The sequence below is a fragment of the Dendropsophus ebraccatus genome, chromosome 9 (assembly GCF_027789765.1).
Source record: "Dendropsophus ebraccatus isolate aDenEbr1 chromosome 9, aDenEbr1.pat, whole genome shotgun sequence".
Taxonomy (NCBI): domain Eukaryota; kingdom Metazoa; phylum Chordata; class Amphibia; order Anura; family Hylidae; genus Dendropsophus; species Dendropsophus ebraccatus.
The window spans coordinates 113,582,940-113,602,584 of NC_091462.1; positions in this window are offsets into that span (position 1 = coordinate 113,582,940).

The following is a 19,645-nucleotide window of genomic DNA, read 5'->3' on the forward strand; positions in this document are numbered from 1 at the left end:
TGACATGAGACTTTGAGGTATAAAACAGGTGTAGGTGTATAGCCGAGAAACTAGTCGAGTTCTTAAACAGGTGAAACACTTTGCTGAGCAAATCTTTAGTGCAAAACAAAAAATAGCGTTGGCCGTAAGGTGCAATGCCTTGCCTAAGTGTAACGGTGCTCTGCCGGGGTGACGTAACTTGTGGATAATCTTGATCGGAGATACTGGCGGTTTAGGAAGATTCCGTCTCTTGCCAGAGAGATTGTACAGCCGGCCGTAGCTAGCCACTCAAGGTTCCCCAAGATGGCCGAGTAAAAATCAATGGAGTACTTTGGATTTATCTGCTCTTTGCTCCACTGCAGACGATCCTGTAGCTTTAGGAAACGTCCTGACTACTGAAAGGATTGTCACCCCTGATGAAGACGATGGTAGTTACCCCACCTTTAGGCTTTAGCACTGCATAACGAGATACTTGTAAAAAAAGATACACAAAACCTTTTATCATAAAAATCTGTCGTTTATTCAGTGTACATTACTTAAAGTAGTGATGGGAAAAGATGGCGCCGCCGTGTTATATTTATGTGTATTCTGGTGTTGGCACAATGATATGGTCGTGCCAACACTGGGACTACATGACGCCAACTTCTTCTAAGCTGTAAAGTGATTGGAGAGATAGAAGCAGTCTTATCCATGGATCCGGTTCTAGGATGCTCTAGATTATTCTAAAATCAACTCCTATTGAGGGTCCCATCCTTTGGACTTTATTTTGGGTTTTCCCCCCAATGGAAACCAATGCCGGTTAAATAACTTGTATACCGTCCGCTCACATAGCGGAGGACGGTGCCGTCAACCAGGGGGAAATCATTGAAGCTGGTGCCGGAGGGCTGACCACATTTAAAGATTCTCCCCCGGCTGGTCACAAAGAACAGCTCACTAACATATGAGTTAACTTTCCCCGACACCTGCGTGATGTTCTCTCCCGGTTGCAGTAAGATCTCAAGGGGCGTTCCTGATGGATGCCCATGGTAAGGGCCCCAGATGCCACCAAACTGGAGCTGAATCCTGAGGAAGACAAGAACATGATCAGAAAAGACTGTCTTAGAGGGAAGGCACAGCTGCCTGACATGGGAAGAAGGAGATGTAAGGGGCCAGGCATAAAGTCTGGGGGCACAGGATGAGCCTTAACCCCTTAACAACAAAGCTAATTCCAGTTTTTCCTCCGAGAGCCGTACCTCTATACTATATAAGGCTCGGTTATTGCTGGACCAGATGTGAAGGGACAAATGGGGCCTTAATAAAGTGTGCGGCCAGGAAGGGGGACTAGTTACAGTAAAATGGGGATATATTGTGCATTATTAGTATTTAGGAAGCATTATTACTGTGCGCGGGTTACATGGGGTGGGCACTATCACCATCTGGGGCACTATCACCATCTGGGGCACTATCACCATCTGGGGCACTATTACCATCTGGGGCACTATTACAATAAGGGGCACTATTACTATCTGGGACACTATTACCATCTGGGGCACTATTACCATCTGGGGCACTATTAACATCTTGGACACTATTACTATCTGGGGCACTATTACCATCTGGGGCACTATTACCATCTGGGGCACTATTAACATCTTGGACACTATTACTATCTGGGGCACTATTACCATCTGGGGCACTATTACCATCTGGGGCACTATTACCATCTGGGACACTATTACCATCTGGGGCACTATTACCATCTGGGACACTATTACAATTTGGGCACTATTACCATTTGGGGGCTATTACCATCTGGGGCACTATTACCATCTGGGACACTATTACCATCTGGGACGCTATTACCATCTGGGGCACTATTACCATCTGGGGCACTATTACCATCTGGGGCACTATTACCATCTGTGACACTATTACCATCTGATGCACTATTACCATCTCGGGCACTATTACCATCTGGGACACTATTACCATCTGGGACGCTATTACCATCTGGGGCACTATTACCATCTTGGGCACTATTACCATCTGGGACACTATTACCATTTGGGACACTATTACCATCTCGGGCACTATTACCATCTGGGGCACTATCACCATCTGGGGCACTATCACCATCTGGGGCACTATTACCATCTGGGGCACTATTACAATAAGGGGCACTATTACTATCTGGGACACTATTACCATCTGGGGCACTATTACCATCTGGGGCACTATTAACATCTTGGACACTATTACTATCTGGGGCACTATTACCATCTGGGGCACTATTACCATCTGGGGCACTATTAACATCTTGGACACTATTACTATCTGGGGCACTATTACCATCTGGGGCACTATTACCATCTGGGGCACTATTACCATCTGGGACACTATTACCATCTGGGGCACTATTACCATCTGGGACACTATTACAATTTGGGCACTATTACCATTTGGGGGCTATTACCATCTGGGGCACTATTACCATCTGGGACACTATTACCATCTGGGACGCTATTACCATCTGGGGCACTATTACCATCTGGGGCACTATTACCATCTGGGGCACTATTACCATCTGTGACACTATTACCATCTGATGCACTATTACCATCTCGGGCACTATTACCATCTGGGACACTATTACCATCTGGGACGCTATTACCATCTGGGGCACTATTACCATCTTGGGCACTATTACCATCTGGGACACTATTACCATTTGGGACACTATTACCATCTCGGGCACTATTACCATCTGGGGCACTATTACCATCTGGGGCACTATTACCATCTTGGGCACTATTACTATCTGGGGCACTATTACCATCTGGGACACTATTACCATTTGGGGACTATTACCATTTGGGGCACTATTACTATCTGGGGCACTATTACCATCTGGGACGCTATTACCATCTGGGGCACTATTACCATCTGGGGCACTATTACCATCTGTGACACTATTACCTTTTGGGGCACTATTACCATCTGGGACGCTATTACCATCTGGGACGCTATTACCATCTCGGGCACTATTACCATCTGGGACACTATTACCATCTGGGACACTATTACCATTTGGGGCACTATTACTATCTGGGGCACTATTACCATCTGGGGCATTGTTACCATTTGGGGGCTATTACCATCTGGGGCACTATTACCATCTGGGGCATTGTTACCATTTGGGGGCTATTACCATCTGGGGCACTATTACCATCTGGGACACTATTACCATCTTGGGCACTATTACCATCTGGGGCACTATTACAATAAGGGGCACTATTACCATCTGGGGCACTATTACCATCTGGGGCACTATTACCATTTGGGGACTATTACCATCTTGGGCACTATTACCATCTGGGGCACTATTACCATTTGGGGCGCTATTACCATCTGGGGGACTATTTCCATCTGGGGCACTATTACCATCTGGGGACTATTACCATCTGGGGCACTATTACCATCTGGGGCACTATTACCATCTTGGGCACTATTACCATCTGGGGCACTATTACCATCTGGGGGACTATTACCATCTGGGGCACTATTACCATCTGGGGCACTATTACCATCTGGGGGACTATTACCATCTGGGGCACTATTACCATCTGGGGCACTATTACCATCTGAAGGACTATTACCATCTGGGGGACTATTACAATAAGGGGCACTATTACCATCTGGGGCACTATTACCATCTGGGGCACTATTACCATCTGGGGCACTATTACCATCTGAAGGACTATTACCATCTGGGGGACTATTACAATAAGGGGCACTATTACCATCTGGGGCACTATTACCATCTGGGGCACTATTACAATAAGGGGCACTATTACAATAAGGGGCACTATTACCATCTGGGGCACTATTACCATTTGGGGACTATTACCATTTGGGGACTATTACCATCTGGGGCACTATTACCATCTGGGGCACTATTACCATCTGGGGGACTATTACCATCTGGGGCACTATTACCATCTGGGGGACTATTACCATCTGGGGCACTATTACCATCTGGGGGACTATTACCATCTGGGGCACTATTACCATTTGGGGACTATTACTATCTGGGGCACTATTACCATTTGGGGATTATTACCATCTGGGGCACTATTACAATAAGGGGCACTATTACCATCTGGGGCACTATTACCATCTGGGGCACTATTACCATTTGGGGACTATTACCATCTGGGGCACTATCACAATAATTGGGCACTGTTAGATGTACCAATATAAAGTATCTCACCCAGTGATGCAAGTCGTGGTCTCCATCGCTCGCAGACCGGTTATCGGACCCTTCAGCTGCTCGGAGGTAAATGAGAAGGCAGTGCCCCCTCCGGCACCGTACTCCCCCGTAAAGGACGACCGACGGACCCGAACTACAGGATGAAAAAAGATAATTAAAAGTGACCTGTGTGGCGGACACCTGACTGTATCCATGTGTATGACATTGATATATCATGATTAGAGAAGCTCAGGAAGCCAATGGCTCAGCATCCCACTGCCTGGAGGAGATGGATCCATCCAGCCAAAGACTGTCACTATATCCATGTTTTCCAAGCATCCCTAGGGCTGCATCCATCTTCTCCAGCAACAAGATTCAAATGCCGAACTATGGGGTTCACGAAGCTGAGCTTACTGTAAGTTCCTTCATTATGATCATAAGAGTGAGAAATCCCAGGGGGAGATGTAATGACCAGCACTCACCACTAGAGGCCACTGAGGAGCCGAGGATCAGGCACAGGCACAGCAGAGCCAGCATTGTGCAGGGAGGGGAGTGCAGAGCAGAGCTGGAGGAGTCGCTGGTCCAGAGCTATAACCCAGGAGATCAGATATATTATTATACTATGAATGGACCCATTGTTATACTGATAGTGACATCACTGACAGCACCCCCATTGTTATACTGATAGTGACATCACTGACAGTCCCCCCATTGTTATACTGATAGTGACAGCTCTGACAGTACCCCCATTGTTATATTGATGACATCACTGACAGTACCCCCATTGTTATACTGATAGTGACATCACTGACAGTCCCCCATTGTTATACTGATAGTGACATCACTGACAGTCCCCCCATTGTTATAGTGATAATGACATCACTGACAGTACCCCCATTGTTATACTGATAGTGACATCACTGACAGTCCCCCCATTGTTATACTGATAGTGACATCACTGACAGTCCCCCATTGTTATACTGATAGTGACATCACTGACAGTCCCCCCATTGTTATACTGATAATGACATCACTGACAGTACCCCCATTGTTATACTGATAGTGACATCACTGACAGTCCCCCCATTGTTATACTGATAGTGACATCACTGACAGTACCCCCATTGTTATACTGATAGTGACATCACTGACCATACCCCCATTGTTATGCTGATAGTGACATCACTGACAGTACCCCCATTGTTATACTGATAATGACATCACTGAGAGCACCCCCATTGTTATACTGATAGTGACATCACTGACAGTACCCCCATTGTTATACTGATAGTGACATCACTGACAGTACCCCCATTGTTATACTGATAGTGACATCACTGACAGTACCCCCATTGTTATACTGATAGTGACATCACTGACAGTACCCCCATTGTTATACTGATAATGACATCACTGAGAGCACCTGATGATAACTATAAATTTCAATAGACATGAAAAGAGCGCCCCCTGTGATGGATTTTAGCCTAGTGGACTGTTGTTGCTGTGAGCTCAGCCAGTGATGTTATTTGTTGTGACGCCAGTGCTAGTCCAGCACACAGGTGTGATGTTGGTACTTGATTGTATATGGCCGTTTTTTGTCCCTAAATGGTCGGTCACCTTCGGGTTTGTTGCGGGCCCCCCAGCTCTTGTCACGGCAACCTGGAGTGGCAACTGACTCACCCGGGATGTCGGTACCACCACCCACAGAGAGGGGAAAAATAACCCAAGGTGTGCGGTGGTGTGAGTATAGGTGTGAGTGCTGACAGAGGAAGCAGAATCTTGTGCATTTGATATAAAAAATATAGCAATTTACGGTAGAATTGGCAAATAAACAGTACACACTCTGTAGACAATCTTGACACAAATTCAAGTGCTGACTTAGTTCTTAGAAGTAGGTGCTTGTAAAGAGTAAAGCTTCGGTAGAAGTAGTGGTAGTGCTTTGTAGAGGTAGAGAGAAGAAGAGAGGAGTTTGCCAGAGGAGCCCTTGCCCAGTGTAGATTTTGTACTCTGCCAGAACTATAGTGTAGATAGATAAGTAGTGAAGTATTCCTCATACTTACGTTTAGACCTATGTCTGACTGCCTTCTGCCCTGCACTTGCAAGCTACTCGTCCTTCTAGGGTAGTATGAGGCGAAGTTGTCGATTATCTGGGTGTAGCAAGGTGCCCGAGTTTTCCCAGTCAACCAGCACTGCGCAGTAGGATACGTAGACCTTTTTAGATACCGCTAGTTTTGTCAGCTCCTCTTGGTTCAGGAGTCTGCCTTGCACTTTTTTGAGCATGATTTATGCAAAACATACGTTGTATGTGAATCAATGGGATCCCAGACGGAGTGTATACACATAGTATACACTCCGCCTGGGATTCCATCTGGCCACACAAAAAACTGACATGTCAGTTTTCTGCGGCCGCTATTCTTTGAATAGCGGCTGCAGAGAACATGTCAGTTCACACAATGGATCCTGCGCCTCAGGCCGCATGCTCCATTGTGTGCTATTGTGAATTGGCATGTGGGTGCACACGGATGCGCCTACAACCCAATTCAACAGAAATGAAGATCATCTTCTCTGACACCGGCCGTTCTGTGACCTGGCCACACTAGAATCAATAGAGCCATGTCATAGAGGAGAGGGGATATCACCAATAGGTGGTATACCCCATGGTAGCATTCCCTGGTAATTAGCCCCCTGTAGCTAGAACCCTTCTTTAGGTACTAGGTAGCCCCCCCTTTAGGTACTAGCTTACCCCCCCCCCCCCCAGTAGGCATATACCCCACATAGGCATTCATACTCACCTGGCTCCGCTGCATTCCTTGGTGTCTTCTCTTCTGCCCGGCGCTCAGCGACATCACATGAACGCTGGGTCACAGGTGAAGTGACTGCAGACATAAGGCCACGAGGGGCGCGGTGATGGAAGCCATTGGCTCTGCTCTCTGTCAATCACCGCACCACAGTTTTACCATAGGAGTTGATTATGAGTCGGTGGCAGCACCAGCCCAGGATTTGTCTGCTGAGATTTCTCTCTGACAGCAGGGGGCGCCACCTGAGGCAGCCACAGCAATGGCAGAAGCAGCTATTCCTCTGCCACATCTACATCGGCAATAACAACCAATCAAACGGAAGGAGCAGCGGCCCATGTGTACTAAGGAAACCAGCAGTGACCATGGTAAGGACCGGCCATTATATTATGTGCAACAACTATAACCCCCATTATAGAAGGCAGCCTGACTGTAAGTCCATCCGGAGTCCGTGTCTTATTACAGACATATGGGAGGAGTCAGGGTCCTATTACAGACATATGGGAGGAGTCGGGGTCCTATTACAGACATATGGGAGGAGTCAAGTCTTATTACAGACATATGGGAGGAGTCGGGGTTTATTACAGATATATGGAAGGAGTTGGGGGCTTATTACAGACATATGGGAGGAGTCCTGATCTTAATAGAGACATATGGAAGGAGTCCTGATCTTATTACAGACATATGGGAGGAGTCCTGATCTTATTAGAGACATATGGGAGGAGTCGGGGTCCTATTACAGACATGGGAGAAGTCGGGTCTTATAACAGACATATGGGAGGAGTCTGGGTCTTATTACAGATATATGGGAGGAGTCCTGATCTTATTAGAGACATATGGGAGGAGTTGGGTCTTATTACAGACATATGGGAAAAGTCAGGGTCATATTACAGACAAATAGGAGGAGTCGGGGTCTTATTACAGACATATGGGAGGAGTCGGGGTCTTATTACAGACATATGGGAGGAGTCAGGGTCTTATTACAGACATATTGGAAGAGTCGGGGTCTTATTACAGATATATGGGAGGAGTCCTGATCTTATTACAGACATATGGGAGGAGTCGGGGTCTTATAACAGACATATGGGAAAAGTCGGGGTCTTATTACAAACATATGGGAAAAGTCGAGGTCCTACTACAGACATATGGGAGAAGTCCTGATCTTATTACAGACATATGATGAGGAGTCTGGGACTGATTACAGACATATGGGAGGAGTCCAGATCTTATTACAGACATATGGGAGGAGTCGGGGTCTTAATACAGACATATGGCAAGGAGCCCTGATCTTATTACAGACATATGGGAGGAGTCAGGGTCTTATTACAGACATATGGGAAAAGTCAGGGTCTTATTACAGACAAATGGGAGGAGTCAGGGTCTTATTACAGACATATAGGAGGAGTCAGGGTCTTATTACAGACATATGGGAGGAGTCAGGGTCTTATTACAGATATATGGGAGAAGTCCTGATCTTATTACAGACATATGGGAGGAGTTGGGGTCTTATTACAGACATATGGAAGGAGTCAGGGTCTTATAACAGACATATGGGAAAAGTCAGGATCTTATTACAGACATATGGGAGGAGTCCTGATCTTATTACAGACATATGGGAGGAGTCGGGGTCTTATTACAAACATATAGGAGGAGTCGGGGTCTTATTACCGACATATGGGAAAAGTCGGGGTCTTATTACAGATATATGGGAGAAGTCCTGATCTTATTACAGACATATGTGAGGAGCCGAGTCTTATAACAGACATATGGGAAAAGTCAGGATCTTATTACAGACATATGGGAGGAGTTGGGGGTCTTATTACAGACATATGGGAGGAGTCGGGGTCTTATTACAAACATATAGGAGGGGTCAGGGTCCTATTACAGACATATGGGAGGAGTCCTGATCTTATTACAGACATATGATGAGGAGTCGGAGACTTATTACAGACATATGGCGAGGAGTCAGAGTCTTATTACAGACATATGGGAGGAGTCCAGACCTTATTACAGACATATGGCGAGAAGTCAGGATCTTATTACAGAAATATAGGAGGAGTCGAGGTCTTATTACAGACATATGGCAAGGAGCCCTGATCTTATTACAGACATATGGGAGGAGTCAGGGTCTTATTACAGACATATGGGAGGAGTCAGGGTCTTATTACAGACATATGGCGTGAAGTCGGGGTCTTATTGCAGATATATGGGAGGAGTCCTGATCTTATTACAGACATATGGGAGGAGTCCTGATCTTATTACAGACATATGGGAGGAGTCCTGATCTTATTACAGACATATGGGAGGAGTCCTGATCTTATTACAGACATATGGGAGGAGTCCTGATCTTATTACAGATATATGGGAGGAGTCCTGATCTTATTACAGACATATGGGAGGAGTCCTGATCTTATTACAGATATATGGGAGGAGTCCTGATCTTATTACAGACATATGGGAGGAGTCCTGATCTTATTACAGATATATGGGAGGAGTCCTGATCTTATTACAGACATATGGGAGGAGTCGGGGTCTTATAACAGATATATGGGAGGAGTCAGGGTCTTATTACAGACATATGGCAAGAAGTTAGATGACTTTTCTTTATAGCACCCCCATATAACATCTGCAGGGGGACTCTACTGCCGATACAGCAGCTCAGCAGACAGTATCAAACTATAGGATTAGATACATCAGCTCAGCGGACAGTATCACAGTATAGGATTAGATACAGCAGCTCAGCAGACAGTATCGCACTATAGGATTAGATACAGCAGCTCAGCAGACAGTATCACACATACTGCGCTTGGATACACACTGTTCGGTACTATTGCCCCCCTCGGTCAGCCCGCAGACACCTGTCCTGTTCACATATTACAGGTGTTCTAGCACTTGGATGGGCTCCAGTGTGTGTCCTCGGCTCCTGGCAGGGTAGCAGCTGCCGATAACTGGAGTGATGGTGGTGGCTGTGCCTGACAGCCAGCTACACAGACTATATATATACTGCTACAGGGGACCGCCAGATACACAGCCTCATATATACTGCTATACAGCCTCAATTATACTGCTACACAGCCTCATATATACTGCTATACAGCCTCATATATACTGCTATAGGGGACAGCTGCTGCCTGATGACATCTAGTGGCCACTCACTGAACTGCAGCTATTTACATACCTGCCCAGAATAGAGGGGGATACTGGTCCAACATTATCCATATGTATCTAAGCCCATCATGTGTAATACTGTCTGCTGAGCAGCTGTATCTAAGCCTAGCATGTGTTACACAGTATGTTGGGCTGCTGTATCTAACCCTCTGTGGTTAGGATAGAAGGGGCTTCCTATTCTACTAATACAGACATGTCGCTGCCCCTTATATCATACAGGATAACTCACGTACGTTTTGTATCCACACAGCAGATTCCTTCAGGGTCTCCTGGGGCCCAGTGATGGCTTCCTTGCTTCTCTGTATGTGGCTGGTATCTGTAGTTCTACAATGGCAATCACAGGTGCTTAGAGCCGACCTGACGGACTATGCACTGCCTGCTCCAGACAGGGTGCGCTATATATCGCCATCCCCACCTGCCCCAGACAGGAGGCGCCATATATCCCCACCACACCTGCCCCAGACAGGAGGCGCCATATATCCCCACCACACCTGCTGGTTTGGCAATAGAGGAAATTACCAGCTCAGAAGAATTTCACCCCCAGACAGAACCAGGAAATCTGCGGCTGAAGAACAAAACCCGAATGTGAACAAAGCCAAGAGAAACAATGAGAAGCCGTCACCTGAATATATATCCTGCGGTGACCCCAGCCTGACACATAATAAGATGTTATAAGGTGACGGTGAGCGGATACCATAATGCAGTGACACGGGGCGAGGCGCTGGGCTGGGGCGAGATGTGAGGTACCGCTGCTCCTTGGCTATAGGACAGGAGGATTGCAGGTGGAGGGCAGGAGGAAATACATTGGACGGGTAACGTAAACCAACAGCGCTGTAATAATCCTAGTAGGAGTCAGATACTTGCAGTGTTTCAGAAGTTGGAAGCCACCCAAGGGAGTCCTGGAAAACATGGATACAGACTATGGCCTATGGCTGTATCCATGTTTTCCAGGACTCCGTAGGGCTGCATCCAACTTCTTCAGCCACCGGTAATCAGATACCAAGACTAACGGGTTCTACCTGAATTGAGCATGCTCGAGTTGAGCTTTTCTCTAGCTGGAACTACTACCCCTAACATTTCTCTCTTGACTTTTGCTCTGAATTTCAAAAGGGATTCAGCCAAACCTAAATTTTTGTGTATTTTCTTTTGACAAATTACTGACAGGTGTGGGGACGGCTGTCATTAGACAGGTGTCCCTGCTTCTATATACTGCGCAGTAAGGCTAACACTGGTGTGACAGGGCTGCACACCTCACCGCTTACACCTACAGCCCAGCAATGTTATCAGAGTGCTCGCATCAATGCTTACTGTACCCCGATTCTTACTAACTGAATCACCCATCAAAGTCAAAGCAAGTCTATCCTACCAAATAATAGGTCCCAAATCAAACCCCATAAGTAATTCAGACCCAACATCAGAGCAGAAGACGTCCTCTCACATAGACTGCTCTTCATGCTCCACCTAATATATTGCCCCACATGGCCCCCCTCTCCCATAGACTGCTCCTTATACTCCCCACATATACTTCCACGCATCGCCCCCCTCTCCCATAGACTGCTCCTTATACTCCCCACATATACTTCCACGCATGGCCCCCCTCTCCCAAAGACTGCTCTTTATGCTCCACCTCATATACTGCCATACATGGCCCCCCTCTCACATAGACTGCTCTTCATGCTCCACCTAATATATTGCCCCACATGGCCCCCCTCTCCCATAGACTGCTCTTTATGCTCCAGCTCATATACTGCCCCACATGGCCCCCCTCTCCCATAGACTGCTCCTTATACTCCCCACATATACTTCCACGCATGGCCCCCCTCTCCCATAGACTGCTCTTTATGCTCCACCTCATATACTGCCATACATGGCCCCCCTCTCCCATAGACTGCTCTTCATGCTCCACCTCATATACTGCCACACATGGCCCCCCTCTCCCATAGATCGCTCTTTATGTTCCACCACATATACTGCCACACATGGCCCCCCTCTCCCATAGATCGCTCTTTATGCTCCATCACATATACTGCCACACATGGCCCCCCTCTCCCATAGATCGCTCTTTATGATCCACCACATATACTGCCACACATGGCCCCCCTCTCCCATAGACTGCTCTTTATGCTCCACCACATATACTGCCACACATGGCCCCCCTCTCCCATAGATCGCTCTTTATGCTCCACCACATATACTGCCACACATGGCCCTCCTCTCCCATAGACTGCTCTTTATGCTCCACCACATATACTGCCACACATGGCCCCCCTCTCCCATAGATCGCTCTTTATACTCCCCACATATACTTCCACACATGGCCCCCCTCTCCCATAGACTGCTCTTTATGCTCCACCTCATATACTGCCATACATGGCCCCCCTCTCCCATAGACTGTTCTTTATGCTCCACCACATATACTGCCACACATGGCCCTCTCTCCCATAGATCGCTCTTTATGCTCCACCTCATATACTGCCACACATGGCCCCCCTCTCCCATAGATCGCTCTTTATGCTCCATCACATATACTGCCACACATGGCCCCCCTCTCCCATAGACTGCTCTTTATGCTCCACCACATATACTGCCACACATGGCCCCCCTCTCCCATAGACTGCTCTTTATGCTCCACCACATATACTGCCACACATGGCCCCCCTCTCCCATAGATCGCTCTTTATGCTCCACCACATATACTGCCACACATGGCCCCCTCTCCCATAGACTGCTCTTTATACTCCACCACATATACTGCCACACATGGCCCCCCTCTCCCATAGATCGCTCTTTATGCTCCACCACATATACTGCCACACATGGCCCCCCTCTCCCATAGATCGCTCTTTATGCTCCACCACATATACTTCCACACATGGCCCCCCTCTCCCATAGACTGTTCTTTATGCTCCACCACATATACTGCCACACATGGCCCCCCTCTCCCATAGACTGCTCTTTATGCTCCACCTCATATACTGCCACACATGGCCCCCCTCTCCCATAGATCGCTCTTTATGCTCCATCACATATACTGCCACGCATGGCCCCCCTCTCCCATAGATCGCTCTTTATGCTCCACCACATATACTGCCACACATGGCCCCCCTCTCCCATAGACTGCTCTTTATGCTCCACCACATATACTGCCACACATGGCCCCCCTCTCCCATAGATCGCTCTTTATACTCCCCACATATACTTCCACACATGGCCCCCCTCTCCCATAGACTGCTCTTTATGCTCCACCACATATACTGCCACACATGGCCCCCCTCTCCCATAGATCGCTCTTTATGCTCCACCACATATACTGCCACACATGGCCCCCCTCTCCCATAGATCGCTCTTTATGCTCCACCACATATACTTCCACACATGGCCCCCCTCTCCCATAGACTGTTCTTTATGCTCCACCACATATACTGCCACACATGGCCCCCCTCTCCCATAGACTGCTCTTTATGCTCCACCTCATATACTGCCACACATGGCCCCCCTCTCCCATAGATCGCTCTTTATGCTCCATCACATATACTGCCACGCATGGCCCCCCTCTCCCATAGATCGCTCTTTATGCTCCACCACATATACTGCCACACATGGCCCCCCTCTCCCATAGACTGCTCTTTATGCTCCACCACATATACTGCCACACATGGCCCCCCTCTCCCATAGATCGCTCTTTATACTCCCCACATATACTTCCGCGCATCGCCCCCCTCTCCCATAGACTGCTCTTTATACTCCACCACATATACTTCCACGCATGGCCCCCCTCTCCCATAGATCGCTCTTTATGCTCCACCACATATACTGCCACACATGGCCCCCCTCTCCCATAGACTGCTCTTCATGCTCCACCACATATACTGCCACACATGGCCCCCCTCTCCCATAGACTGCTCCTTATACTCCCCACATATACTTCCACACATGGCCCCCCTCTCCCATAGACTGCTCTTTATGCTCCACCACATATACTGCCTGTAATGTTCGTGGGCTTGGTTCCCTCTCGTTTTGAGGCTTTTAGAGGATGTTACAAAGATCTGCCCCTACACCGAGACCTCATCACCCAGAGAGGACTACATCATCCCTGCCCACAGAATCCCCACGCAAACTGACAGGCAAGGACTAAGGCGAAGAGGATTTGCACAGTATGTGGTTCACACTTTGATGCCTTCCAGAAAACCGTTTACCGTTAAAGTCTATAACAGTGTGGCTAGAAGTCATGGTATATTCTGCCTGAAATCTCTGTCCCATCACTTCCTGAGGTGCTCAAGATTGTTCAGGGGGGCTTTGCCAAGGGCCTTCAGTTCAGTACTCTTAGGGTCCACTTTTCAGCCATCAATGCGTTCCCAAATCAAAGATCCCGTGGCTTTTTGGGACTCATCATTGGTCTTAGATGTTTTGACTTAAAAACCTTTTTAATCATTGGAAAATATATAGCTGAGACATCAGTCTTGGAAAACTTTGCTTCTTGTAGCCATCACTTCAGCTAAGCAAGTTCCTGTTTCCCCGGTCCCTGGGATTGGAGGTTTATGACACACTCGCCATTGTGGTTATTTTATGCCATACGTTATATAGTGTTGGTCACTGTAGCCCCTTGTGGGTTCTGCCATCTTAGGAGTATATTACAGTGTGGCACATTCTTTATGCCTCGGATGTCACTGGTTCTATTATTTCTAAAAGGGGTTATCCAGCACTACAAACACATGGCCACTTTCTTTCAGAGACAGCATCACTCATGTCTCCAGCTTGGGCAGGGTTTTGCTCAGTTCCATTGAAGTGAATGGAGATTAATTGCAAACCGCACCTGAACTGGAGACAAGAGTCTAAAAGAAAGTGGCCATGTTTTTGTAGCACTGGATAACCCCTTTAAGCTCCATTTACTTCAATGGAACTGTGTTCAAAACCCCATCCAATCTGGAGACAAGAGAGGAGGAAAAGTGGCCATGTTTTTGTAGCGCTGGATAACCCCTTTAATGTTTTTCTGAATTAGCCAGTGTTATAAAGTGATTTTCTTTTACATTTTGGTGCACTTCTTCTGATGTGCTGTCTCTTTTCTCTTACCTAAACTTAGTATTACATAATCATACTGCCCAGTCTGCTATATACCTCTACTGGTCCTCTCTTAGGTCTGCCTACACATCCCTTTTTAGCACTGTCAGGGGAGTAATCGTGCTCCTAGGGACCAAAGACTAAAAGATACCCAGTTCAATAATCCTTCCACTCTGCTGCTCTTAGGACTGTTCAAACCAAGTCTATTATGCTGCGACTTCCTAGTCCATACTTTAGACTTAACTATCCACTATATTGCAAGCTTGCAGGGCAACCTGATTCTGCAACAATCTACCCCACTACATTAGGAATTCCTTTCAGTCCCCTAGAATCCCCACAGGTAAGTACTCACTCTTCTTCTCTAAGAATATCTGAAACCATGTACAATTTTATTTTAATTTGATGAATTATTTAATATGAACCTCTAAACCCAAGAGAAGAGCAATCCTTCAGCCATGGTTTCCCTAGAGGTTTCCTCCACAGGGGTTTTTCCTTTCCTAAGTGCTGGAAAATGACTGTGAATCCAGGAGAATTTTCATGGTTTTTGCCTGGACATGTAGTTTTAAGTTAGATGTTGCAGACAAATACCTGGCAGATTTTATACACTTTTATAGTTCTATTTTAGTGGATAAAGGGTTGGGTGGAAGTACTGTAGTGGGTGGAGGTTATGGTGGACACATTTTAACAATAGAGTTGTTGAGCAAAGAAGCTTATTTTATTGATGAACTTACGAAAAGAGCGAACCTGATCTACTTACTCATCAAGGTATTCACATTGAGGGCAACTTCTCAACTTACCCCTAGTCATTTCTGGCATCCAAAACGTTGTGGCTTATGGCCCATCCCAGATACCTTTAACCCCTAGACGACCCTGGACGTAGGGTTACGTCATGGAAGTCTGTCCCCAGACGACCCATGACGTAACCTTACGTCACGGGTGTTATTCCCGCTATGAAGCGCGCTCCGGAGCGGAGCGCGCTTCATAGGAGGTGGGGGCCGGCTGCAGTGAGCAGCCGGGACCTCACCGGCAATGACACGCTGCAGCGATCGCGCTGCCGCGTGTCATTAACCCCTTAAACGCCGCGATCACGGCGCGACCGCGGCGTTTAAGTGTAAGTGACAGGGGGAGTCCCCTGTCACTTACCGATCGGGACCCCCGCAGTGTGACTGCGGGGGTCCCGATCGGTATAACGGACTGCTGGAGGTCTCTTACCTGTCTCCATGCGGTCCGATCGGCGCTCTGCTACTCTAAGCCTGCACAGGCAGGCTCAATGAGCAGAGCGCCGATAACACTGATCAATGCTATGCCTATGGCATAGCATTCATCAGTGTAAAAATCAAACTAATCTATGTACAAGTCCCCCAAAGGGACTTCAAATGTGTAAAAAAAAAAAAGTTAAAAACACTAACACACTACCCCAAAACCCCTCCCCCAATAAAAGTTGAAATCACCCCCCTTTCCCATTATATAAATAAAACATATAAAAATAAATAAATAGATAAACATATAATATACCGTAGCGTGCGTAATTGTCCGATCTATTAAAATATAACAAGTGTCATTGCGAACGGTAAACGGCGTACACGAAAAGAGGGGAAAAAGTGCGCAGATTACCGATTTTATGTTACATTATATATATAAAAAAATTAATAAAAAGTGATCAAAACGTCCGATCTTCACAAATATGGTATTAATAAAAACTAGAGATCATGGCGGAAAAAATGACGCCCCATACAGCCCCGTAGGTGAAAAAATAAAACCGTTATAAGCGTCACAATAGTCCCATTTTATTTATAATTAATTGCCAAAAAAAAGGATTTCATTTAAAAAAAATATATAACATTAGAGAATCTGTGTAAACCTGCATATGGTTGTGTTCGGACTGACCTATAGAATAATAGTGTCATGTCGCTGTTACCATATAGTGCATAACGTAGACACAGGAACCCCCCAAACGTTACCATATTGCATTCTTTTTTGCGATTTCATCAATTTATATCTTCATAAATAATATATTCGGGATTCCATCATACATGTTATGGTAAAATGAAAGACGCCATTACACAGTACAACTATTCCTGTAACAAATAAGCCCTTACATGGCCTGTAGATAAAAAACTGAGAGTGCTGGAGCTCTTAGGAGGGGAGGAGGGAAAAACGGAAACACTAAGATCAAAATTTGCGCGGTCCACTGGGTCATTTTGGGCCTGGTCCTCAAAGGGTTAAAGGACTTCTATTCCACTGGGTTGTGGCTCACTACTTAACAGCTACAAAAGGGCAACTCCAAATATACACAACAACAATTTCCATTGTAACATCAATGACCCATCTCTGGCATTTGGCCATATTGGGAGATATTAAGCATAAAGAAACTATTCATGCTATTTACTTCTTATGCAAGTAACATTCACTGTTGCACCTCGCTGCCTCCACTCCCTGTTGTCTGAATTATTCTGCAGCTCATCACAATTATGGGCTTCTCTCTTACTACCTCAGGCAGCAGTAACAGAGAAGCTGCAGGGAGAACTACAAGTACCATCATTACCAACCACCTAGGTGCAGTCCCTATTAGCACTCGGCCTGTGACAGGATATTTATTCATGTATTCATCATAACCTCTATCCTCCCTGAAATCCCTTTAATCCAGACTGCTACAGATATACTGTGCCATGGGCCCTGGGCTGGTCGCGGGTGGGGGTCCGAGTGGGTTTGGTCCTGTGACATTGGGGTTGCAGGACTATTCTGGGGGCCCCTTCCCCTGTTGCCACTTGCTTTGCGGGATTAGCGGTCGCTGACCGACAGTGTTAATTTAGTGTACGGACTCATGTGGGCCAGCAGGGACCTGCACCTGGTACATGAGGCAATATGGTTTGATCAAATTATATACCTACATCCTCGCATTGGTGTCTAAATGTAACCGAGAGGCATTGGTGTCAGTCATAGGTGTGAGGTGCAGCAGCTTCTTTCTCTCCATCGTCTTAGGGGCGATCTGATCACAATGTACAAATATATGAGTGGACAGTACAGAGATCTTTGTAGTGGTCTCCTTACTCCTAGGTCTGTAACCATGACAAGGGGGCATCCTCTACGCCTAGAGGAAAGAAGATTTTATCATCAGCATCGACGCAGGTTCTTTACTGTACGAGCGGTAAGACTGTGGGACTCTCTGCCACATGATGTTGTCATGGCTGATTCATTAAATAAGTTCAGGGTAGGCCTGGATGCTTTTCTTGAACAATATAATATTACAAGTTATGGGCATTAGATTTCCGGTGATACGTTGATCGGGGGATTGTTCTGGTTGCCATTGGAGTCGGGGGGAGTTTTCTCCCTGTGGTGGGGCAATTGTTGTCTGCCTCATGAAGGTTTTTGCCTTCCCTGGATCAACACGGTGGGGTTTCCCTAGGTTGAACCTGATGGACTCTTGTCTTCTTTCAACCTTATTTACTATGTTACTATGTTACTATGTCCGTATAATCCCATAATAGTGCCCTTACACAGTAGTTAGCCCATTATTTCTCCCGTGCAGGAGGTACTCCCATAATAGTGCTCCAACACAGTAGTTAGCCCATTAATTTCCCCCATTCAGAAGGTAATCCCATAATACTAAATGCAAAGTGGAGAAAGTGTTGACCGGCACCAACCGATAATGGGGACACTATGTAAGAACGCAGAGGGCTGGAGGCTGCAGCAAAAAACGAGGCGGAGAAGGCAGAAAGCAAATGGCAATATAAAGAAACAGAGTCTCGCACTCACCAACTTCACAGATGCCGGTGGTTTATTGCAGACACATCGGAACAAGTGCAGCGGGGAGAGGGAAGGTGGAAAGGCAGGTGCGTTCACAGGAGAGCAACGTTACTCTCCTGTGAACGCACCTGCCTTTCCACCTTCCCTCTCCCCGCTGCACTTGTTCCGATAGGTCTGCAATAAACCACCCGCATCTGTGAAGTTGGTGAGTGCGAGACTCTGTTTCTTTATATTGCCAATCCCATAATAGTGCCTCACATGGTAGTTAGCCCATTATTTCCCCCATGCAGAAGGTAATCCCATGACAGTGCCCCACACGGTTGTTAGCCCATTATTTCCCCCATTCAGAACGTAATCCTATAATAGTGCCCCACATGGTGGTTAGCCCATTATTCCCCCATGCAGAAGGTAATACTATAATAGTGCCCCACACAGTAGTTAACCCATTATTTCCCCTATTTAGAAAGTAATCCCATAATAGCGCCCCACACAGTAGTTAGCCCATTATTTTCCCCATTCAGAAGGTAATACTATAATAGTGCCCCACATGGTAGTTACCCCCCAGTAGTTCCCCATATAGTAGCTAATCCCTGCCAATACTGTTTCATGTACTTGTTAATCCCCCTAATAGTTACACATATAGTTAATTATCTCAATAGTGCCCCATATT